Genomic DNA, 25,650 nt, shown 5'->3' with positions numbered 1-25,650 from the left:
AAGCTGTATAGGCTCGAAAGCCTACTACCAATTAAGCATATTAGGTGATGTGCATCTCTGTAATGAGAAGGGGTGTGGTCTAATGACATCAACACCCTATATCAGGTGTGCATAATTATTAGGCAACGTCCTTTCCTTTGGCAAAATGGGTCAAAAGAAGGACTTGACAGGCTCAGAAAAGTCAAAAATAGTGAGATATCTTGCAGAGGGATGCAGCAGTCTCAAAATTGCAAAGCTTCTGAAGCGTGATCATCGAACAATCAAGCGTTTCATTCAAAATAGTCAACAGGGTCGCAAGAAGCGTGTGGAAAAACCAAGGCGCAAAATAACTGCCCATGAACTGAGAAAAGTCAAGCGTGCAGCTGCCAAGATGCCACTTGCCACCAGTTTGGCCATATTTCAGAGCTGCAACATCACTGGAGTGCCCAAAAGCACAAGGTGTGCAATACTCAGAGACATGGCCAAGGTAAGAAAGGCTGAAAGACGACCACCACTGAACAAGACACACAAGCTGAAACGTCAAGACTGGGCCAAGAAATATCTCAAGACTGGTTTTTCTAAGGTTTTATGGACTGATGAAATGAGAGTGAGTCTTGATGGGCCAGATGGATGGGCCCGTGGCTGGATTGGTAAAGGGCAAGGTGGAGGTGGAGTACTGGTTTGGGCTGGTATCATCAAAGATGAGCTTGTGGGGCCTTTTCGGGTTGAGGATGGAGTCAAGCTCAACTCCCAGTCCTACTGCCAGTTTCTGGAAGACACCTTCTTCAAGCAGTGGTACAGGAAGAAGTCTGCATCCTTCAAGAAAAACATGATTTTCATGCAGGACAATGCTCCATCACACGCGTCCAAGTACTCCACAGCGTGGCTGGCAAGAAAGGGTATAAAAGAAGAAAAACTAATGACATGGCCTCCTTGTTCACCTGATCTGAACCCCATTGAGAACCTGTGGTCCATCATCAAATGTGAGATTTACAAGGAGGGAAAACAGTACACCTCTCTGAACAGTGTCTGGGAGGCTGTGGTTGCTGCTGCACGCAATGTTGATGGTGAACAGATCAAAACACTGACAGAATCCATGGATGGCAGGCTTTTGAGTGTCCTTGCAAAGAAAGGTGGCTATATTGGTCGCTGATTTGTTTTTGTTTTGTTTTTGAATGTCAGAAATGTATATTTGTGAATGTGGAGATGTTATATTGGTTTCACTGGTAAAAATAAATAATTGAAATGGGTATATATTTGTTTTTTGTTAAGTTGCCTAATAATTATGCACAGTAATAGTCACCTGCACACACAGATATCCCCCTAAAATAGCTAAAACTAAAAACAAACTAAAAACTACTTCCACAAACATTCAGCTTTGATATTAATGAGTTTTTTGGGTTCATTGAGAACATGGTTGTTGTTCTATAATAAAATTATTCCTCAAAAATACAACTTGCCTAATAATTCTGCACTCCCTGTAATGTTATTGGGTGGGGTCGCCAAGCGCAGAGGTAGAGTGTGAAAGTTGCTAACACTGTGCAGTGCCTCCTCTGTCAGCTGCAGCTTCATGGGATGGGTTTCCATCGTTGAGCATGTTCTAAAGGTGTACTGTGTGGTTGGCCCAGCACTTTTGTCCATGTGTGTTACTACTGACAGCAATAAAGTTGAAAAAAAGGGGATTTCTTTCTGGAAAGATGTCTATTCACTTTAAGCTAGGTGAGGAAAAACTGTGAAAAAAGCACCTAAAATTCTAATCGATTCACCACAGGGCTCCAATTTTTTGCTTTTCACTTCAGTCTAAAAGTCTTGGTTTAAAAAAAGACACTGGCAATTAGAGTGTTGGTAGATGGATTTTGCTACCTTCACACAGAGGTAAGCTAGCAGCTTCCACTTGTTTACTATGTCTGTGCTAAGCTAATTGGTTGCTTGCTGTGGCCTTGTATTTAGCAGACAGACGTGACAGTAGAATCAGTCTTCTCCTCTAGCTATACATTTCTCAAAACAGCAAACTACCCATTTAAACTGCTATTTATAAACTTTGCTGTTATAAATCAAGCAATTTTTACACGAAGCTACTCAAACTGGAGCTGTATATCTTTGCAGCAGCCATTGATTTCTTTTGAGTTTTGGTACATGAGAGATGAGTCATTTCTGCAGTGCCCAGCATCGTGCCCGTAGCAACACAAAAACTTACACGCTAACGCAGTCACACGCAGTATGATCACACAGCCAGCATGAATTTTTTCCTCCAAATGGTAATCAATGGCCTGTAGGATGAAGGAAACTATACCGTATCACCGGACTAAACCACAGGACTGCGAAGAGGCAGAGGCTGAAGAATAGCTGAGGTCAGTCTAACCAGTATCTACTGCATAATGAGCCCCCGTGGGGCTGCCATATTATATGTGGAAATGGTTCCAATTAGGCCATCCAGCTGTAAAGCCTCCAGGATGAGAGGGCTGGACAATAACAAAGTTGGAGGGGATGATATGGATGGGACTGGAGTACAATCAGGTGTTACCTAAGCTCTATTCAGTCACTGTGAGCATGCATTTTACTGCAGATTAAACGAATCAGGGCCTGGATTTCTTTCTCTCCACACCAAATCATTCTAGGTTAAAGACCTATAAATCCACATTATAAAGTAATACTAAAGGCCAGTAATATTATTACTATCACAGTTTTAAAATAAGAACCATAAGCAGATTAGATATTATCATGACTTTGATGAATGTATCTGCTAAATTCTGACTGACCTCTAAAGCCCTGTGACCTTTAAAAAATGATTTGGGTGGATTGAGCATAACCATTAAGCAGGTAGAAAGCTTGCCTGCTTAACACAATCATTCATCTCTCTGTAATCATACAATAATGTCAAATGTTTATATGAATTATGTGCTTTTTCATAATTGTCACTGTTCTTTTGAAAGATTTTCCATTTCAGTGAACTATGGAGGACGCTTTCATTTTCTGACTGTGTACGCTCTCATTATTTTCCTGCATAGTTTCATTGCCACTCCTCACACGTTATCAGTCTTTGTCACAAAATGTCTTAACATTCATTTGCTTGCAGGGAAGAAAATGGGATAATCATTCTAGGAATAAACCAGTGTTTGAACAAAAAGTATCACACTCTCTTTGGAGAATTTGAAGGGCGGTGCGTTAATGTGATTCTGAGTGGCTGGCGTTCTCTCCTCGCCTCTCTCGTGCTGTGTCATGAGCAGTGTATGTGCCAGCAAGAGGAGAAATGACCCTTTCTCCCTGTAGTGGTGTTGCATTATCAAATAACTTCTGATTGAACATTGGAGAGGATTGTTTTTTCCATCGGCCCACTATTGATTAGCCTCTTTTCCCCAAATCTATGTTTATAGATTTCGATGCGGATCTTGGCCCAAGCAGAACTTAAAATTTAAAACACATGCAGCACAGGCCTAATAATAAAAATATTCCTATATGACAAGGCAGCTTCACACACTTTTCTTAAATTGCTTTTGTTCAGTGTGTGTGTGTGTGTGTGTGTGTGTGTGTGTTTGTCTATAACTTAAACACTCCACGAACTACCGCGTGTTTGTTTTGTCATGCTTGGCGAGCTCAGAACATTTAAATATCTCCGTTCATTATCAACCTCGCTGCCTTGAATGCAACCGAGTACAGCTATTAATCATCATATCCATTTGTTTGTTTGCTCGCCTGTGCATCCACATACAATTTGCATCTTCTAAAATATGAATTTGTTGAAAGCAAAAGGGGGGCAATCCCACTGCAGACACAAAATGGCACAAGGGAGCTAGTTTTTGTCCGGTTTTCTGCGAATTCTGGGTAAATAACGACTTTCCATGCTAAAAACATAGCTGGCCACAACATCAGTATGGCTCAGCTCTAACTTCAACAGAAAATGTTTGATTTCTTGGCGATACTATAAAGTACAAATCTGCCAAGAAGGCATCTTATAATCTTGACATGTGGCAGTGCAGGAGCAGAAAGACACCGTGTCCTCTTAATATGGCAGTGTTCAGTACTCTTGGCTAACTCAACCGTCAGGACTGCGACAGTTAAGGCAAGACAACTAATAATAATGTCGTTTATTCTGCAGATTTCCCCTGTTTTACTTTAACTTCGAAAAATCTATTTCCGAATGCAATTGGCTGCCCATTTGAAAATAGCACACACAGTGTCCATATGTTAAGCTTGAAAACTGAACAAAAAGGCTCTTTTGGAAGGGTTGTTTTGGGCTGTAAAGCTGCAGAGCGAGACCATGTTGCTGTATTCCTTTTTTGCCTCCCACCTGAGGCTGTTGCTCTATTAAGTTGCGGTAGCTGGGCTGGCCACTGACTGCCTAATAACAGACCACACACTGATGTGGTCTGATGGGCTTTGGGGGTGATTTAAGTTCTTTAAAAGCCTTCATGATCTCCAGGTTTGTCCAAGTGCACAAGTCGATACATTTGTATTTGTGCCTGCCGCAGATGGCCTCATGTTGTCTATACGTGTGTGGGTTTCATCACACAGCTCAATACCAACTTTCACAATTCCCCAAGACCTCGCTGAGTCTTGAAGCAGTTCTAGTTATCTAATCTTGCAGGAGCTCGCTGTGTGCAGGTACCATACAGCGCTACATTCAGCTGGCTTTCTGGATATATCCCAACATGCCGAGGAGACTGCTGTTATTTGGGTCATGTTGATCGAGGTGGAATGGAGTTATCCAAATGCTGAATTTTCATTGATCTGCTGCACCCATTTAGACCTGTTTTTCTGTGCAGAAAACATGTGTTTTTAATCACGATTTGGCATCCTGTCAGCACGAATTGTGTATTTGTTACAATAATGCTATCTTATCTCTTGTTCGACTGGTTTACGCGGAAAACTAGGTTGGTGTGCACTGAATAATTCAGTGTTTAAGAGGGTAACAATAGGAGACATTTCTCATCACAACAATGAAATTGCAAGCGGTTGCATCATAGCACAACACTTCACTCCTTTTAACCTTACAACACGATATCATACACGTCTGAAGAATCTGCTCTGTATACATGTGCGTTACATTTTGCATCCCCATTAAGAACTGCTGCAAGCTACTGTTGCACACAGGCCTTTTAGCATTTCGGAAAAGATCACATTTGAATATTTTTGCGCATATTTTATGCTTGCGTGTCGTAAAACAAGGCATTCATTACTCCTGAAGCCAGCAGTTAGTAGGTGGTGCAGAAGGTCTCTCTTAGTCTGAAAACCATGTAGAAATGACTAAACAATAACTCATTCACAAAGCATTTTCATAGGAGATGCTTTTTCAGCACATTTTTTTAGGTCAGTCATTTGTATGCTTGCTTGGTTTGTAAGAATTAGCTCTACAAAAAAATGCCAGGGGCACAAATGTAATTGCAGAACAGGGTGGGGAATCCAAGTCAATATTGATGCATTTAAGGGCTTCCGAAAACCACCAAATATGTGTTATTATCTTTGAAGTGCCATTTCCCTTGCGTGTAAGTAATCACATACAATGATAGTGTGTCATGGCTGGAACTGCATCATCAATCTGAGAATGATTCAGCAGCTAATGCCCTAAATTGAAATGAGAGAAAACGCAGACCGCCGAATTTCTGCTTAGTGTCATTACAGAACAAAGCTTGTGCCACAAAGGGCAGAAGAAATGCTGCGAAAGGCTTACAGTAGATTTAGAGCAACAATGATGAGCAAAGCCTTTGCTGTATTAAGGGTAACAAGCTCATCCTGCATCATCTTAGGCAGGAAATTCAAGGATCGCCTACTTTGCAGGCATAAGTAGAAAATACAGTGGGTGCTTTTTTTTCTTTTCTATATTTTAAAGGTGCATTCTCACTTAATAATTTATGTTCCAATTTCTTGCTCAACACACACACACACACACACACACACACACAAATTCGGTCTCTAACGTGTTTATCATCCAGGGCACAGGAGAGACGCAGTATGCTAGAACAGAATAGCAAAAGCACTTACTGTTAATAACAATGTTTGGAGGTGGGATGCACAAAAAGATTGCCTATTGTAAATATGTTGTGCAGCTTGGGGCCAGGATACACAGACACTGCTGTAATCTACCTCAATGCAGGAGATTATCACAGCTTCAGCATTCAGACTAAAGACCGAGGCACATTAAGGCACGTGTTTTGCGCATGGTGTTACCTGTGACTGATGACTGAAGTGTTCATTACCCGAGTCCCTATACTCCACTATTACACTGTCTGACAGGCTCCATAAACACATGAACAGCTATGTGCTTAAGCTGTAATTGTATAGCACAGGAGTCCAGTGGAGCAGCAACATAAAGCATCATCAGCCTTACATCATACACCAATCAGGCACAACATTATGACCACCTGCCTGTGTTGCTCCGCCTTTTGCTGCAAGAACAGCCCTGACCCATAGAGACATAGACTCCACTAGACTTCTGAAGGTGTGCTGTGGTATCTGGCACCAAGATGTTAGCAAGTTTCGATGTCGGGCCTCAATGGATTGGAATTGCTTGTCCACCACATCTCAGAAATGCTCGATTGGATTGAGATCTGGGGTTATTTGGGGGCCAAATCAACACCTCAAACTCATTGTTGTGTTTGTCAAACCATTCCTGAATAATTTTTGCTTTATGGCAGAGTGCATCATCCTGCTGAAAGAGGCCTCAGGCATCACAGAATACTGAATGGCAGGACCCAAGCTTTCCCAACAGAACGTTATCCAAAGCATCACACTGCCTCTATCGGCTTGCCTTCTTCCCACAGTGCATCCTAATGATCTGACCCAGCCACCACGACTTGGCTCTTGTCATCAAACTCACTCAAATCCTTACGCTTGCCCATTTTCCCTGCTTCTAACATCAACCTTGATTCGAAATGAAACACAGACAAAAAAGAAAAATGTCAAATAATCTTTTTACAGACTTAATTCAGTTTTGTGTAATGCTATTTCACCCCTGCTTGTGTTTCACAGACTATTGGAGTTCATCTTTATGAATTAATGTTTACTTTCAGAGTTGACTGAGTCGCTGATTGAGTCATTTATTCATCGTATAAAAGCAAAATGTGCATCGCAGTTATTTACTGTTGTCATTATTTGGGGTTTCTGTTTACTTCCTGATTTAATTTGAAATCACTCACTTGAGTTTCAGTAGTTTTACTTCTAATCTTGGTTTTGTTTCCCTGCTTTTTTTAAACACCACCTGCCAGTAGTTATGAATCACTCTCTCCAGATTGTCTTTCCTGTCTTTCCTGTCGCTTTCAGAGCTATATTTTCCATGTTTTCTTTTGTTTCTGATTTGCATTTGTTTATGGATCATTGTTCAGAGTCAAACTCTGCCTGAGTGCCTGTGTGACCTCAAGATAGTCGATTACAGATTTCGATTTTGGATTTTATCTCTGCCGCCCATGTCCAGCATTCGGATCATCTGCCCAGTGAATCTGTTACAATAGTTAATGGTGCGGTCATAAAATGTCTTGTCTTGAGCTGAAAACCACAGCAGTGTTGTGACAGGGACAGTATCAAAATCCCACGTTTGAAAAAAGATGGGAACTTCTTAGTTGCCTGACTAATGTTTCTTTCTTTAAATACTAGTACACTGCCATGTCTGAAAATATAATGATTGGCTGTTGCTTTGATGACATATTGCCTGAAAAGCGTGCTTTATGTTGTAGCTATTGTTATAAACCACTGGTGTGTGTATTTTTTTTATTACTAACCAGGCAAAGGAGAAGGATCTTCTGTATATTCAATATGCCCCCGGTGGCATGAGCTTCTCCAGGCTTACTGTCTCAACTCTCTTCTTTCTCTGCCAAACTCTATCATGAACACACACATGCACATAATTTCATCTTCCTTCCCTTCTTCTTACTCTCCTGTCCTCCTCCAACTCCACCTCATCTCCCAACCCTATCTCTCACAGGCAATTTCTCCCTGCCTCTTATTTATTAACTCTCTCCTCTTCTCCACCCCGTCTCTAGCCTCACTTCTTTCCCCTCCTTTCTTTCATTTATCTCCCTTATGCTCTTTCTTCTTCTGTCTTTTTCTGACTGTCTTTTTCTTGTGGGTGGATGAGGAGCTGGGGGTGGGGGGTTGCACTGGGGTGTTTCTGTGTGGCCGTCTGCAGATCTGGAAAGGACATCCTCTCAGTTTAATTCAAGTCAATCCCGGCCTCCTGGTGCTCCGAGACGCAACGCAGCATGTGTGGCAGCTCTACAGAGACAGCCAGAAGGAAGAGACAAGTCTCATCTGCATATATGCATGTGTGTGTTTATGTGTGCGTGTTTGCCTGCTTAAGCTCATGTCAGTGTGTGAGAAGGAGGAGTGTGTTTGAGCCAAGCATCTTTCAGCAGTTCCCTGCAGATGGAAAGAGTTAATTTCACCCTGGCAGCAATCATGGCTGTCCATAAATCTATGATGAGAAGCTGCTATGTTGATTAGTCGGCGCTAATTAAAGGGGTTTGGAGTGCTATCTAAATTATTACCCAACATAAGCTATTTGCTCTAAGCTTGGTGGAGAGACTGTAAATAAAGCTATGATCATGAAGTGTTATATGTGTTGTGCCACTTTTTTTTTTTACATGTTAGAGGAGGCAGTGAATATTGTAAGGCCTTGCTCTTAGAGTCTGTTAAATGCTTTTTGATGGTCAGTCTCGGCACAGACCGTGCGGACATGTAAGTGCACTTACAGACCTCTGCAGTTACATCATTACAGCTGATGCATGGACCTGTATGTGCGTTTGACACAGCTCCTTGTTTGTTGTTTGGCTTTTTGGTCTGTTACCCTGAAGTCAGTCATTTTCTTTTCAGCCAAAACATTTACATTTAAGACAGAAGAATATCATTTGGCTTTATACTCAAGAGCAGGCACATTTGGCATTTATCTGCATCCATGATCTCCATGTACTCGCACAGATATCCGCTAATTAATGGTTGTGGACAGTGTGCAGAGGAGATCCTGTGTGGATTCTGTGGCTAAATGCTGAAGTCAGTGTGGTTACACAACCCTGTTGCTGAATAAATGCAATGATATTATAATATAATGCAGTCTTTTTATGTGTTAAATTGTGTTGGAGAAATCCTGAGAGGTTTTCACTCATGTGGTATTACCACTTAGTAGACCCAGTTGTGATATGCAGGGCGATTCACTGCAAATTGGTGCAGATGAAAACAGAGGGGACTACACACATTTACGGAGCGTATTAGGACGCGTTTATGATTTTTTTCACTAGCCTAATCTCTTCCAGATAAGGTGAGCACAACTTTTTCCCCTTTAGTCACAAAAAAGGAGCAGCAAGATCTTGTCCTGTCTTTCTAATTCAGAAAAAAGTTCCCAGACAGGCCTTGGAGCATCCACAAATGCAAACAGGAGATGCCTAATCATGGTGAGCTGCAGGGTCAAGTCAAGGTATCGTGCAGCTTATGACTCAAATAAGTTTCACAAATTTATTTATAAAGGTTTCTGAGGGGAACGTCATGAGAATCCAGTCAATAATTGTTGAGGAATTTCCGATTATGAAAAGTGAAGAGTTCACGAAAGTCAGCAGTGATCTAAACTAAGAATGTCTTTGCAGAAGTTTGTGGCAGACCATCCAGCACTAATCTGTTGTTGTCACCTTCCCGAAGGAGGTTATGTTTTGTGTGACTGTAATCACCATAGCTTTGAATGAATACTGATAAAACTTTGTAGGGGTGTAGAGTAGGGTCATGTTAACAATCCATTAAAATTTGGCTTACATCATCCAAGGTACACCTTAAAGTACATTAAAAAAAGGATAAAGGAAGCCAAATGACCGTAAAGCAGAAAAAACAAATACTACAGTACATCAGTGAAAGTAAATAACACCTAGAGCGTGAACAGCCTTGATGGTTTGTGCTCTCGATGTGCTTCTTGCAAAAAATTAACAAAACATATGTCAAACTTGTGTCTTTGCCAAATCAAAAGTAATGGTAGGCCTGTTAACCTTGACTGTCCAAACAAAAACCTAGTAGCACACTAAGAAAATAGCTGCTTGTAGTAAAAGGACATCTAAGAGCTGTATTTATAGTCTACCTTTTCACAAAAGCATGAATTTCTATTAAACCACTTTTTTCAACGAATTTTTGTTTCTACTGGATTTCTCTTTATGAATTAAACCCTTTATCTAAATATCAGGCATGTTTAATTAGTTGGTGTTTTGATCTTAGTTAATGGTCCATAAGTTATCTAAGACCTATACTGTATACTGCAAAGCGGTAGCAGTGGCTTGCATAAATGCAGTAGTACGGCGATGTAGTAACTTGCGATATTTTATTTCAAGCTAACATGAAAATAATCACAAAAAGTGACATTTTGAACACATTTACATGTAAATATTAGCCACCTAACCATAGCCATAGAGCAGGGGTGTTGAACTCCAGGCCTCGAGGCCCGGTGTCCTGCAGGTTTTAGATCTCACCCTGGGCCAACACACCTGAATCAAATGATCAGTTCATTAGCAGGCTTCTGGAGAACTTCAAGACATGTTGAGGTGGTCATTTAGCCATTTAAATCAGCTGTGTTGGATCAAGGACACATCTAAAACCTGCAGGACACCGGCCCTCGAGGCCTGGAGTTCGACACCTGTGCCATAGAGGGACTGGAATGTATTCATGCCTTCCTTGTTCACTACCGACTTCTTGGCTTCAAACATATTGTCTCCCCTGCTGGTACTACAACTTTGTGTCCATTTAACGCTTTAGAGAGGCAAAGTGTGAAATGGACTTGGTTGACCTGCGTGTGCATTACATGCACATCCGTGATATCCTAGTGCTAACATGTTTTATTTTGCTCATGTTTTATAACAATAAAAAACTTAGAGCCATCATATCTATATTTATATCTATATTTTCTTTGAGAGTTGTAAGGAGGAGAAATCTGAGTCTGCGAGTGATTTAACATTGAAATCTTTTCCAGTTGTTGTTCTCCCCTCACCGTCTAATCATTTGCAGCTTTTACACCTTCAGATTATTGCCTCGGCGTTGTCATCAGCAGCCCTGGGTCTTTGAGCTCTCGCACCTTGCCTTCCCCATCTTACTCCCCTACCCAGCCTTCTCCCGCTGCTGTTCTCTACATATATATCAACCTCTAATAATATCAGAGGCCAGGGGGATCATAGACAGAGGAGGTAAGTGGATCTGCCAGATCATTTTGCCCCTGTCGTCTACCTAATTCCTCTGCTGGATTTTCTGGGAAATGTAACTTCTATTGGACAGGAAACAAGACATAAAGAAGAAAGACAGCCGTGATAGAGTGAGGCTGAGAGTAAGAAAGATTTAACCACATCCTTTGAGTGTTAAATTTAGCTCTCCTGTAGAAAAATAGATAAATAAAGCTGCTGTGTAAGTAACAGGAAAAAAGAGAACAAAGCAAGATTGCCAGGTTCAGCCCAGCTGTTTCTAAGAGATACACACAGATAAAATCTATAGTGATATTGGAAAAACACTTCTAGCTACATTTGCATTGCACCTAACAAGAAAGTCAATATCTTACATATCTCATATTGTTCATTATGTTTATGAACTCAATTTCTTTTTGTTTTGCTATGAAAAAGATATGAAATAGGTAGCATCACATGATCAGTTGTGCGAAAATGTGTTCACCCAAGCACCACGAGAACAATGCGATACTCACAAGCAGTGCTGTCCCCTTCCACTGCAGGTACAGGCGCCTCCTAGTATTCCCTTCTTCCTTGCTCTTTGTCTCAGGCCTGCCGTTAATTGGCGTCCTTCGGGGAGCAGAGATATGTTTGTGTGTGGGTGTAGCTGGTCAAGCTGAGTGGAAGCCGTGACACGGGGGTGACATCCGAACTCCTGCAACAGTTTCACTTCCTCTGGGCTGGCCCCTGGGGAAACAAGAGCACGAGAGATGTGAGTAAGAATGGTCCTCCTCTTGCTAATACAATGAGGGGCATTGAGGGAAGGAACGAGCAGGATGGTTGCTGGGCGGAGGAGCTGCCACACTACGAGAGCCACGCGGTCATTCTCGGTGGCCGTGTGACAGATTTTCTGTTTGCATCTGGACAGCTGTCAGGGAAGATAATCATTGTGTGTGTGTGTCTGTTCCCAGCTTAAGCTGCATGCTGCTTGACAGACAAGAAATAGTTTTTTGACTCATGGGGTGTGTCTCATGGAGTGCAATCTGCTAGTCTGTGTTTTGGTCAAGCTGTAAGTCAGGCACCTGCATGGCCTCCAAGAAAAATTATTATTTTATTTGTTTTGCTCCCTGGGGAAAAAAATGAATCACAAAAAAGCACTTTAACAACTTGTTCAACCCATCAGCTATTAATAGCTGCCTTCCTCTTATGCGTGGCCTCTGGGGAGCATCATTTCAAAATGTCCATTTGGAAGAAATGAAAGAAACACACCAGCTGCACTTCTCACTCACTCTACCACAATTCCTCTACATGCCTCCTCCCCTCCTCCTCCTCTACCGCTCTCCATTATTGATGAGACTTCCTCTGGCGTCCTCATCTGCCACTGTGTTGGTTGTACTCGCCTGTGGGCAGCCGCTGCGGATGTACAAGGGGAACAGCTGATGCCACACGAGGCAAAATAAGACAAGGGTCGGACACGTTAACAGCCTATTGACAGGGTGCAATCCAGAGGGCATGCTATGCTGCAGGCTTGTTACTGGCTTAATTTAAATTCAACAGGGGCTGTTTATAAGGGGAGCAAGCAATTATCTCAAAAACACGGGAAATGCCCCTTCTGTTGGACTCATCCCGAGCACAAGAATGTGAAGCACGCTCGGCAGCATAAAATGGGAACAACTAAAAAGGAAGCCATTGGAAATGAATATGAAGCTACTGTAATTGAGGTGGAAGAATCAGCTAGTACAAAGACAGGCTGAAAGACGTCAGAGATGAATATCCCCCACATTGAGGACGACCTGCACATTACACTACTTCAGTATTTCTGTATAATACCTCCTTGTCACGTTTTCTTAGATTTATAGTGTATATATTATTTATTAATGCAAATTCATTCTGTTTTTTTTATATCACTGTTGTACGTGTATATTTTTTTTATCTCACAGTATGAGGACCTTTTACTCTGACTTTGTTGTTTATTTATTGTAGAATATACTATTTTTATTTTTTCCACATTCTAACTATCCATCTATCGGCAAAGCAAAAAGAACCCTATGGTAAATTCATATGTATTCTCCTGGTACCTACAACATCACTCACAAACACGCGCCCTCTGTCTCCATCACACAATGTTGTATTGTGCTTTGACATGACAGAGATGAAAGACTGCAAACCTGCACCTCTTGCACAACAGGGAACAATATATCATTGTGCTACCAATGCTACTTTATTTTCATTGAGTTGGTTGTGAAGTGTCACGGTTATTTCCAGAGCCACAGCAATATCGGACTTCTAAAAAAATGTTTTAGAGATATATGATTAAAATAGCATGGGAAATTAAAAAACACACACACCAAAAAATAATAATGTGATGTGAACAGACAGCTGTCAGGGCCAGTGAAACTGGAAAACTAAAGGAAAAATATTTTTAAGTATTCAAAGGGACCTTGTTACCCAGTAGGCACAAACAGCAATAATGTTCAGGTTATGCAGTTGGGTGACCAAAGGAAGAATCTCAAGCTGTGCTGTAGGTCATCAGGGGTTCAAGATAAAACCCAGCACCAAAATAGGTAGCTATGGTTACAACAGTACACCGCTGATAGGAGCTGTGGTACATCACAAATAATGGCATTGATGCTGACGTTAGAGTGCTTTAGATGTTTGCCGGAGATTGTTGCATTTTATTATTTACCCACCAACATCTCTACATTTCCACATGCGGAATTGTTGAGCTACATCTGTGATTGGCTGGCAGCACTGTTTACCACGCCTCCACTGACCAAGACAATGGCTTCTTGAAACACAACTCAGCATCTACGTGGCAGCATAATGTCTTTGTGCTCATCACAGCTAGAAGCAGTCCTGCATCGACTCTTCGAACAGTTAAAAATTAAAAAGGGAAACAGTGATAAAGGGCTACTGCCATTCTTAAGTAAAGCATCTAACTACAACTAAGTCTTAAAACAACAGAGTGATGCATTTGATGTGGTATTAAAATGTCCAAAGTACTTGAAAACTCATTCAAGCACCAACTCCATACTCCAGCAGCTGGCTCTAACACCATTCAACCACTGTTCTATCATGTTCTGCTCCATGACCAGACAGCAAACACTTAAAAACACACCCTCTCTCTCTGTCACACACACACACACACACATTGAGGGAGACACACACATTTCAGACAATCTCACCACTGCGCAGAGGGCCGCGGTGGCTCTAATACGAAATGACCACTGTGACCACGTCAATCTGTGCATCTGACAGTGACGGATGAAGAGCCAAAAACATGAAAATGTAAGATTGGATTCTGGGAGCAAGGAGAGGAATCAGAGACAGGCTAGCGTTGGTATTGATTGACTTCAAACATACTAATGTAGCCCATCAGAACACAGGTGGGGGTGCACTTGCTTTCACACATGCTATTTTTTGCACGCACGATCATTAAGGAGCGATAATTCATAACCCAGAAGTTGTCTTACACGAACAAAGCCTGACTTGCAGACAAAGAAGCAATTAACGTAAAAACAAAAGTGCACCTGCAGATATTCCTCCCTTGATTGTGTTTGAGATTCGTGTTTCTGTATGTACACTCACTGCTGCACCATTTTCTAAGCCCGGAGTCCGAAAGAGAAGCTTTAACAGCCCTGCAGGTTCTATTCTTCCCAGTTCAGTCTAAACCTGAAAGACCCACCGGGAGCCATGTGAGTACCATATCATGTAGCACACACACATACATGCACACTTAAAGTATATAGACCCCCAACAATATATTGTATCCACATAGATTTACTTGCCCAAGGCTAAAAAGGCAATCAGTACGCTATGGGAAAACAGAAGTGGATGCTTATTTTCAGCAAGATTCACTATGGAAACTGTTTTATATCTCTGCGTCAACAGAGGGTGGGGCCTTTGCTGGACTCCACTGCAGAAACTCTACCAACTAATCCAACAATCACCCTTGTTCATCACTAGTACACATTTTTTGATAGAAATACTGGATGCTAAAGACATCAATAATGATGAAAAAACAAAAAAGCTAAATAAAAACAACATTAGGTCCTCTAATGAATTTTTGATGGCATGTCAGGTCATACCTGAGATAATGACTGAGCTGTTGGCTCTTAAAAAAAAAATTCTTGACGACGTCTGTCATTTAAGAGGAAGCTGCCAGGTTTATCATGAAAGAGAATTGATCGTGCCTCTATGATTAATTCAGACGTGTCAGTTAGTGAGTAAATGCTTCTTTATTCTCGTGTACGTAGTCAATATTAATAATGCACACGCGGGTCTAAGTTTAACATCCGTCTTGGCAAAGTCTAACATGGACGGTTTCACCAGCTGTGCACGCCTGTCACCACGTCCCTTCTTCCTCTCTCTTCCTCTTCTTTCCACTTCAAGCTCGCTATTCTATCCTTTCCCTCCTCTTTCTGTCCCTGTCTCTGAAAGGCGCCGTATGGCTCTGACACCCAGTCTGATAGAAAGATGTGGCCCATCAGCAGTAATTGGAGGAGCTGCGGTGGTTGGGTTTCTCTAGGAGGTGGCGGCGGCGTGATCGATCCTATGGATGGCAGAGGTGGGAAGGCATGTTGACAGAGCTGCGTCCCCCACAGCTCCTGACAGCTCAATGAAGGCCGAGCCGCAGAGCACAGGATGTCCTTTTACAAGAACAATCGTCAAGTGTGCAGGTCGCCCCCGAGCCCTCAAAACTCGCAATCATCCAGTTAAATCATAATTACCCATTTAGCCGATTATCAACCGGGTAGATGCACGCTGAATTTAATGTAAACCTTTCATTATACACACATTAAAGAAAAAAAGAAAAGGGAAATGCCACAGGCCCAATAGCAAAGATGTGATGTAATTATCTTGGAGGTGATTTATTTGCAGATTTTACAGCAATAATCTCCCGACACCCTCCGTGCATTCTGCGAGGTATACAGTTTAATTGCACGCTGTGTGCACTGACACAATGAAATAGCACGAGTTGTGAATGATGGATGTAGCAGAGGCTTCACTCAAGTGAGATAATTTGCATGCTTGTGACAGTACACAGGCTGGTATCAACATAACCCTGTGTGTGTGTGTGTTTTTATTTTTTCTTCTCATCACAGCTTTGGAGAGCAGTCTTTGTTTGTTCTCCTGTTTATGGTTTTCTCAAGACCAAAACTGTACTGTGCTGAGCTCAGCCTGACCATCAGTTGCCATGGCAACACAAGGCAGCTGGGACTGATGGCGCGTTAGAAAAGCTTGGCACAGGTTAAATCAAAAGAACTATTTATTTGCCTCGCGCTGTTGTCTTACCCTTATCGCGGTCAGACTTTGTGCTTCGTGCTGTGTTAAGAGAAGACTGGTGACTCTGTGTGGAACCTGCTGGCCAGTACACCTACTGGAACACCAAAAGAACAGTGACTGAGCTTTAAAGGAATCTCTTGTTCAAAAGCTAATATGCACATCCACAAGAAGGAATTCTCTCAATCTTCCTCCTTTATAAAAACTATTTAATATATTCCTCTTTTATCAAAATTATTATTACTATATTCAAATTTATCCTTCAAAATACATGCATTTGAAAGGCTTGATTCCAATAGACTATGCAACAGATGCTCCACAGCTAAAACATAAAAAGTATTTTAAAAAAGTAAAAATGCAGAGTATAATGAAACACAGCCATGCAATTCCTTGACTAACCACTTGAGGCTAATTTCACAACCACAACATGATTAGAGGTCGTTACAGATGGTGCTTTGGTCTCTACCCAATTAAAATTGCTATATCTGGTGTTTTTGTTTTGTTTTGTTTTGTTTCTTTCTTTTTCATAGCTTGTCTTTGTTAAGGCTTGAAGGGCATAAACACGAGGAGACGAGCAGAGCTGTCAATGGAATTTCAATCCACAAGTGTTCTCAGCTTCAAGGTGAGCACTTTAAGTGACTATTAATAGGAGTGAAGAAAGCAACTGATCACTCCATATGTGAACAGGGGCTTCAAATGTAGGGTCTTGTTATGGCTGCTTTGAGACTGGCAGGTTGGTGCGGACACAGGTAATTCCTGTGACTTGTATTTGCTAAATCAAGTAGCTGATTTGCACCTCTCAATCATGTTTGCCATGTTTGAGCCTTTTTTATGAATTATCTGACATATTAGCATTGCTTCCTGTTTGGCTAACTGCACTGGCACATCCAAGACATCTGTGCTCTGGTTTTGATGTTCAAAATTCAAGTATTTTATATGTCTAGGGATCAGGTTCCAGTGTCAGCTCAGAACACAGATAGAGCAACTGTACCGTATAACAAAGCTTTCCAACTTTAGTGAAAACTCTGTCCTTTTGTCCACATCTGGCCAGTTTGTGGTGGGAAAACTGCTGACATTTAGGCTTCATATCAATTTTTGTCCATCTTTTATATACAGTCTATCTAGTTTTGTAAATAGTAATAAAATATACACCCAAGAAATGACATATAATTCCTGTAGCAGCTGTTTCTTGGAAAGTATCAGGCCTCACTGCAGCCGTCTGACCACTAATGTTATAACTGCATCCATTCATAACTCCTCCATTTCCTGGCTTAGAGCCAGAGGTGTTAAATCTGCCCAGATATATGGCTGCAACAAAAGCAGGCAACACTGAACTTTCAGTGCTGAAGTCAATGACAACTTTGTCAGGGCCTTTGCCAGGATATGAGATAAATTTGGTAGTGAGGTCCCAAAACACTTAACCTGCCTTTAGAAAATGTAAAATCGTTTCTTAAATCAGACTCTTCATATTCTGGAATCAGCTCATACATTTATTAAACAGGAAGAAAACAAAATCACCAAAGTTTTTTTTAAATTTCTTGCCTAAATGTTCTCTTGACACTATGTTCCCACTGACCCCAAACCCACCACCACCCACAGAGGACTTCAGAGCCAGAGGGCAGTAGAAGGTTAAGGATTTATAGGCAATCCCCTGGTAATATTACACCTTGCTTCCCCTCTGCCTCACACACACACACACACACACACACACACACACACACACACACACACACACACACACACACACACGCGCTCACACACACACTCACCACACTATCACATACACCATTTCTGGAATACACTGATCCCTGTGAAGAGTGTCCAGCCAGAGGCAGAGCCGTGAAGCTGTGCAGGAATAACCAGCAGGCTTAAGGTGCTGCCAGGTGTAACAGCCACAATCTCACTTGGCCTCTGTGGTATAAATAGATAAAAGCCTCTGTTCGAAAGCAGCACTGACCTTAATATAATGTTTCAAATACTGATGAGAGCTATTTCAGTGACAGTAAATAAATAAATATGTTTTGTTTGACCCCAGTCTCAAATCTGCTGTGTACTTCATCCCTTTAGACTTTTACCCTTGGAGGGAATTATATGCCATGTGCTCACATGTGCAGTATCGTTACAGTAAATAGCACATTCACTCCCAAAAGTGAAGCCGGCTCTATCTTTCTCTAGATGGCTTTCATCTGCACATTTGTCACTCAACCTTCTGGGTCATTTCCAACTTCTGTGAGGGTTCAAGAAACAGTCAAGGAGTGATTCAGTTTCCCTCTTGTGTAACTGTATTGCGTGTCCCCGCAGCCTTGCCTATCATCTTTGCTTGCGTGCATTGCACTGACAAAAAGGTGAGATTGTAAATGGTCATTGGAAAACTTTGAAGGCGATGACATGCTCCATGGCTTTAAGTTTAGTCACCCTCCCGTGCTGAATGTTTATGAGCTCTCTTATCATAGCTGTAGCAGTCACTTCAGAAAGCCAAAAAGCCTGACGCCTGAAATATTCATCACTCTCTTTCCTTTAGTTTGTTCCTTCACAGTATCATACTCCATGTGACTACTGTGAAGGAAAAAAACACCTCTGCTCTCTTCAGCGCTTCAGAGAACATTGTTACAGTTTTTAAGTTAATGATACGCTGCAAAAGGAGACAGTCTTGATTGTGACATGTACGCTCGCACTTCAGAGTAAGTTACTGTGCTTGTATATTTAATATTCAGATAACTTGCCCCATATCCACAAAAGCTCTGGAACATGCTAAGAGCTTTGGTGGTATCTCAGTGGTTTGAGCCAAATGTTAAGATGTTGCATCACAGTGATGCTTGTCATAAAAACCAATCAAATACCCTATGCACACTTATCTTACAAACTGAAAATGAAACCAAATATCTTTAGTAAATCTTTTGATGCATAACAGGTATGTTATGTACATGTCATACATATTTTATGTTGAGTTAATATGTGGGCAGCAACTTGCAGGGGCTAAAAAAGTGCAAATAAACCTGCAATTTTAAAGCTGCTGTAGTTTGGCTCTGAAAGTGGGTCAATTCCAATAAAGTTACATGTTAATATGCTAGACTGTTGAGCAGAAATGAACAGGTTTACTATATGACAAATATACAGGGATGATCTTTAGCTTAATAATCAGGGCTTAGAGTTATACATGATGGACATGTGCACTTATGGGACAATTATTTTGCTGAACAGTGATGTTGCCACCATTTATACCAGTACTCACTGCAGTATTGTCTTGAATAACAGGCGTCAGTACTCAGGCAAAACATCCATAAGAGAAGCAGAAGAAATCAAAATGGGAAGTAAAGAAATTGCAGTTGTTTTTTCAAGAAAGTTTCATCTTTTCAAACTGTTGCATCATCTCCCTCTGTATAATATCATGGCAGTGAAACCCAGCAAGCTCATACACTGTTCCTTTCAGCTGTGTCACTTGACTGATTGAGAGGTGCACGACAGAAACCGCATAGTGAACGCGTGGCTTGCGGCGGTGGATGTGACGTCACTTTCTGTGTTCAACGCAATTTGCGAGGGCGATGATGGCGGGTGGAATGGGCCTAAAACAGTGACAGCTGGCTGGCAGCACAGGAAGCTGTAGCTACTAGCAGTTTGCTAGGCTTAACCTCAGCTAATATGAGCCACTGAACTGGACTTCTCACCTGTGCATGTGGTGTTGGTGACTTGTAGCGCTTTTATTTGGCTCGAGAAAAATAAGAGATGACAAAAATAAGCCAAAATCCCCTGTAGAAAATGGAAGCCCATAAATGAATGACTGATTGGTTCAGCTTTAATCTGTATATCTGTGATCTGACTTTTGAGAAAACATGTGCATGCTAACCAACTTGATCCAAAGAATGAATCATCATAAAATTACACAATGCAATCTGTTTTTCCCTGACACGAGAAGGAGCTACAGAAAAAACTGGCTCAGAAAAGTGCTTATTCCCTCAGACAAGAGTTTTCATCATTTAATTGTTGGCTTACCACACAGTAGAGGTAAAATAGCAAGAGCTGACGTAATCTGCTGGAGGTGACATCTGTTATTCTAACTGGTGAGAATGACAGTGAAGATGCTACTGAATGCCTTCATGCAGTTTTGTTTGTTTCCATCGTTGTTGGATTTCAGAATCAGAGTGTAACAAAAGCACACTCACATTTTAATTTGCATGTCAAAATTTCTTCCCAATAATGGTCCCAGATGAAAAGGCAGGGCAGAGTGATTCTGCTTCGGCCTGTGAATTCTTCTGCAGCAGCGCTGACCTCTGATGATGTATCAGGTTACCTACATATTTCACTCCACAACTGCACTCACAGTCTGAAGTCAAATGTGGCCACTGGTGCAGTCAGGCAAACACCAGGAAAATCCCTCTTACATGCTCTAACTATTGAATCCTGCCCAAGCTGCAATTATATTCTCCCTCAGGAACTCTCGTTGACACCTTAAAAAGGTAATATACCTTCTGCAGTAGAACACAATCACATGGCTCATACTCTTTTGTCTGCATAATTGCAAGGGCTTGGGGAAATTGAAGAGCTTCGGTACACATTGAACTGGAAGCTTAAGTAAGAGGGCATGCATTAAGGAGAACATGAACACTCTGGCTGGATCGGTACTGCTGCATAATATTAACCAGAGAGACTGCCCGCCATAATAAAAACGTGGTTAAAAGTTCCTTCACTGCATCATCTGACAAACAGTGGGAGCTGAGCAGCATCACAAACTCATTAATGGGCAGGTTCAAGCGTTTTAGAACAATTTATAACCATCCATCTTATTAATTCGGGTCAAGCTTTGAGTCAGAAGGGGGAGGAGGCACTTCTGGCTAGAGAAGATTTTCACTGCACGAATCTCTACTGACAGGTCAGATCAGAACACAGGAATGACGAGGCATCCACCCCGTCTGCCGTCAGCAGGACTGACAGAGCGCTGTCTGCTACACTCCTCTCTCTCAGGCAGCACTTCACATTTGATCAGGGAATTTTGACCTCTGCATTCCTATAACACAATGCTTCGCGTTCAGTCACAACAACGTGAAGACATCGCTGGTGACTGCAGAGGGTGTCATGAGTTGACACTGCTCTAAGCTACAGTGACATTTCATCTTGATTTGATACGGCGATGTGGCCACTTGGCGAAGGATGCATTTTCAATCCATTGACCGGGGAGCAGAGCAAACATCATGCTCTGCAGAAAGGATGTGGCTGAATCTATAGTGATAGATTGGGAGTCACGGTAGTTCATTTATCCGAGAGCTGATTCGACAGGACTGCGAGAGGCTCCTGTGCCTGTTTCACCCCCAAAACTTTTTAAAATGCAGAGTCCAGCACATTTTATGCTCCCCTCAGGCTCTGTTTATGGAAAGTCTTTCAAAGACATCTGTGGCAAACATCAGTCGCATTGTGTTATTTCAAAACAAACCAACTCTCTATAATCTTTGAACAAGTCATAAAAAAACCCACAACCTATTGTAATTGCAGATTCCTGTGAATTAATTTGATTCACTCTCATCATGCGCTGGACTGTGTGCCATTAGAGACAAGCTCAGACAGATCAAACCTATCAAACAGCCCATCATTTGGTCCTGAAAACACCTTCCCTCTGCCAGGTTCCTGAGGACCCTACATGGGAGAATGGCTCTGTATTAGTTTCTCTGTTCTTTTCACTTAATTGCTGTCACGCTGTCAGCTTGGTTGACGCGAAGACACTGAGACCATCTCGCTTGCAATATGGGATTTCTCACCATTAAGAAGTTCTTCTTCTAATTGCAAGTGTCCTAACAAAGAGTTGGATATGCTGACACGGCAGATCATGCTGCAGACACCGGAGGAATTGTGGTGTAATTGCTGACTGACTTTTCTTAAGAGCTTGTTTGATGTAATTCAGAGGTAAAGAATCTGTTTACAAACTGTAGATGTTAGCAAAGATAAAAAACTCTCATCTGCATATTTCACTGTGCGGATTAATGGTGGGAGAGATGCCCGTTCTGATAATCTCACAAAATCCAATTACCTTTCTGCTAAGCGTCTTACCTTCAGTGTGTGAGAGGATTGCTGAATATTACACACAATATGTGCACATATAGTACATACAGATCTATAGGTTTGCTTTATTCATGCAAATATATGCAGTTATGTCTTCAGTGGTTTTGGGAATTATCTCTATTTGGAAACCAACCTGTCATACTGAGACGGCAGGTTCACCGCGGCTCCCTGTAGATGCTCAACCATGTGTAACGCTTGCTTAAGGCAAAAAAGAAGAAGAGGAAGAAAAAAAAGTGGCTTCATGAAATGATTGGTAGGATGAACTGCAGCAATGTGTGTAAGAAACTTAGAATTCCTTACTACCGAAAAGCTGGGCTCAGTGGGAGTGACTGACATTGAAGTTGGGGGCGTGGAGGTCTCAAGCTTAATCTATTATCTGACCTCAGAGGGGAAAACTGGTGTATTTTTTTGACATTTTTGTGCCTGCTCCACATAATAGAAACCCATATATGAGCAGGTAAGGAAAGCCCATCTCCTAATACGATGTATTTGTTTTTCCGAAGCATCCTTCTGCTTCACAATTTGCTTGCTGCAGCCATAAGGGAGACATTGTTAGTTTTGATTTTTAAACCCGTGTCTGTAAAATGTCTTCAGACCGAGCGCGAGTGAAATGTAGAGACAAAACAAAAGCATCGAGGAGGTACTGCAAAGACGACAGCAGTCAAAATGAGAAGGTCTGCAGGAAGTTAAGGCGAATAAACCAAGATGACAATTTTCTTTGAGAGAAAGGAAACAGTGGGATCAGAAAGATTTCTTTAGCTATATTTTTCAGTTAAGTTCAATCAAAGTGAAAAGTGGTCGTAGAATAGTTTTGTTTCCAAAACAGCCCTTTAAAATATGAATGCTGTATGTTATAAAGCGTTAGGCTGATTCCAGGCTGAGTCATAATCACTGCTGCTTTAACATCAGTTAAAAGTTAAGAAGTTTTACCTAATAGGCAGATATATACGTTGCATAGTGCAATGCAGTTTCTTGAGAATCTCTTTTAAACAAGAGACAGCCAAGCAATAAATTCAATTATACTGAACAAATTTCGAAAATCCAATAAATTTCCATATCAAGCTGCTTTGAGCACTAAGCACAAAGTGCAATTAAACAGCTCTGTCTCTGTAAACAAAGCTAAACTTGCGTGCGCAGCAATATATCCACTGTGATTATTTACCACCCTGAGCACTCAGAAAAAAAATCAATAACATATGCAAACATCAAACCAAACACAGTTTGCAACTCAGCCTTCATAAAACAAATGCAGTGGCCGAAAAAAATCCTCTAAAGTACACCGAGACACTTCACAGAGCCACTGATGATAAGAATTATCCGGGGAAGTTTAAGGGTTTTATGGATTCCTTTGCATTTGGGGGCATGGGCGGTTTAAGCTGCAAAATGAAAGTCAGAGTCAAAGTCAGTTCATAATTAAGCTAATACAAAGTGTGTGCATGTGTGTGTAAGCCCATGATTGCCTTGGTCCTTGTGTGTGTGAAGGAGTGAGCGGGAGAGATAGCTCATGCACATCTCCGCTGTCTTGACATTTAAATGGACGCTGATCAGCACAGGCTTTGAGAAACCAGAGAAAATAGCCAGTTTTAGCCCTCATATTTGAATTTAAACCCGCATCAATCAGAAGCTTTAATACTGACACTGAATAAAATGACCAAGTAATGTGAATGGGTCACCCATAGTGCCAGAGTAACTGGGAATTAGACTATAAGCCAGCCGCTCTGAAGCTTTTTAGCCTCTTTTTTTTGTCTCTTAACTCATTGTGTGACTGAGTCTCAGCAATTCACCCGCTGTAAGCCTTCAGGTAACTGGGAAAAGAACTGCAAAATACTAGTATTAAAGTAACTGTTTCACAAGCCTGGCTTGTGTAGCTATACTACTGCATGGCTGCAACATGATCCTATAGGGCAGACTAACAAGTGACAAAGTCTCCCTAGAAATGGGTATCATAAGTGCAGGTTGGTTAGCTAATTAGCTAACTGACAGTGTTGATAAATTATGTAAAATTTAAATTGACCTGTTATTAGGTTTTACTATTTCAACTCTGTCAGCTCTTGATTCTATGTCTTCATAGGCTCAGGTAATCAAGCTACTTTATTTATAAATGTGCTTGGCAAGACAGTGTAGACAGATGATGGACATACCTACTGTGACATCATCCATTGGTCTTGTTTAAAAAAGGGTCAGGGCAGAAATACATTTTTTATAGACTTCTATAAGATCTGAAGTCATTTTTTTTTTTTTTTTTTTTTAGCTCCGCCTATCACCGTCTTCTCAACTTCAGGTAGAATTATGTTTAAGGCTTTTCCCCAACATCAATACAAGTTGTATTGATATTCAAAATGTAAAGCTAATTACTGATGCTAATGTTAATTTAAAGCTAACCATGTTGGAGATTTTTGCTATTTGCAAACTTGTTATTGTTGTGTTTGTTGTGCAAAGACTGGTTAGTCACACCTAATAATGACAGCAGCTGTTTAACTTTACATTATAGAAGTCAGTCTTTATGGTCTCACCACCCATGTCGATGTGCTAGACAGCCCTCTGCAGAGTGGAGCACTTAGGGAGTGCTGTTGTTACAAAGAGTGTATCACCTCGACTGCTGCTGCTATCTAATTTCTGGACAGTCCCACATTTATGCAGCATTAAAGAAAGCTGTAAACTCTCCTTTTTGCCAGAGTGTCTTTATGTGCTCTGTGAAGCTGTAAGAATAGACCGTTTTAGGTTCAGCTCTCAAATCAATATAGTTTGCTGTTTTCTGTGGGCATAAATATATATGCTTTTGAGTGATAGTGTAAAAATTCAGATCTATCTGCGCCTAGGTGAATTAGGTTGTTTAGAAAGGCAGTCATTCTTCAAAGGCTTTTTCAGAGCTTTGAAAGAAACGTGGAATCCCATATTTCTATGTGAGTTAATTTCTTTTCTCCTTTCCGACCAGCGCACTCTCCTCCCATTTCAGCCGACTTCTAACAATATGCAGCGAAGACTCCAGTTGATACCGGCCTTCAAATATAATCACTTCTCCCTGATGGCTGCCTCCCCGCGCCTCCAAATACAAAATGTGATTTACGTCTCCACGCGTCTTCACAGCCCGCTTCCGCCACATCTGTCTCATTCTCGCTGCACACTTTTAAATGCCAATTTGGGACCCTACTGAACTCGGCTTAAAGTGCAAAGAGCAATTTGTCATGCAGTTCATTGCTCAAGACAAAATGTAGAGAGGCTTTCTATAATC

The 25,650-nt window shown here is 41.4% G+C and overlaps 1 protein-coding gene across 3 annotated transcripts in view; it reads right to left on the bottom strand.

Moving 5' to 3' along the window:
* The window catches only part of b3gat1a (beta-1,3-glucuronyltransferase 1 (glucuronosyltransferase P) a), an 88,325-nt gene that overhangs the window by 44,106 nt on the left and 18,569 nt on the right, over positions 1-25,650 (bottom strand). For all 3 annotated transcript variants that reach the window (XM_042222543.1, XM_005927271.3, XM_005927273.3), the window contains exon 2: positions 11,624-11,834. The gene's annotated coding sequence lies outside the window, so the exon portion shown is untranslated. The remainder of the gene's footprint in view (positions 1-11,623; positions 11,835-25,650) is intronic.

This window comes from Haplochromis burtoni, unplaced genomic scaffold (genome assembly GCF_018398535.1).
Source record: "Haplochromis burtoni strain Fernald_Lab_line unplaced genomic scaffold, NCSU_Asbu1 Contig_88, whole genome shotgun sequence".
Taxonomy (NCBI): Eukaryota; Metazoa; Chordata; class Actinopteri; order Cichliformes; family Cichlidae; genus Haplochromis; species Haplochromis burtoni.
The sequence above is the reverse complement of the archived record's forward strand: the minus strand, read 5'-3'. Positions and strand labels throughout refer to the sequence as shown.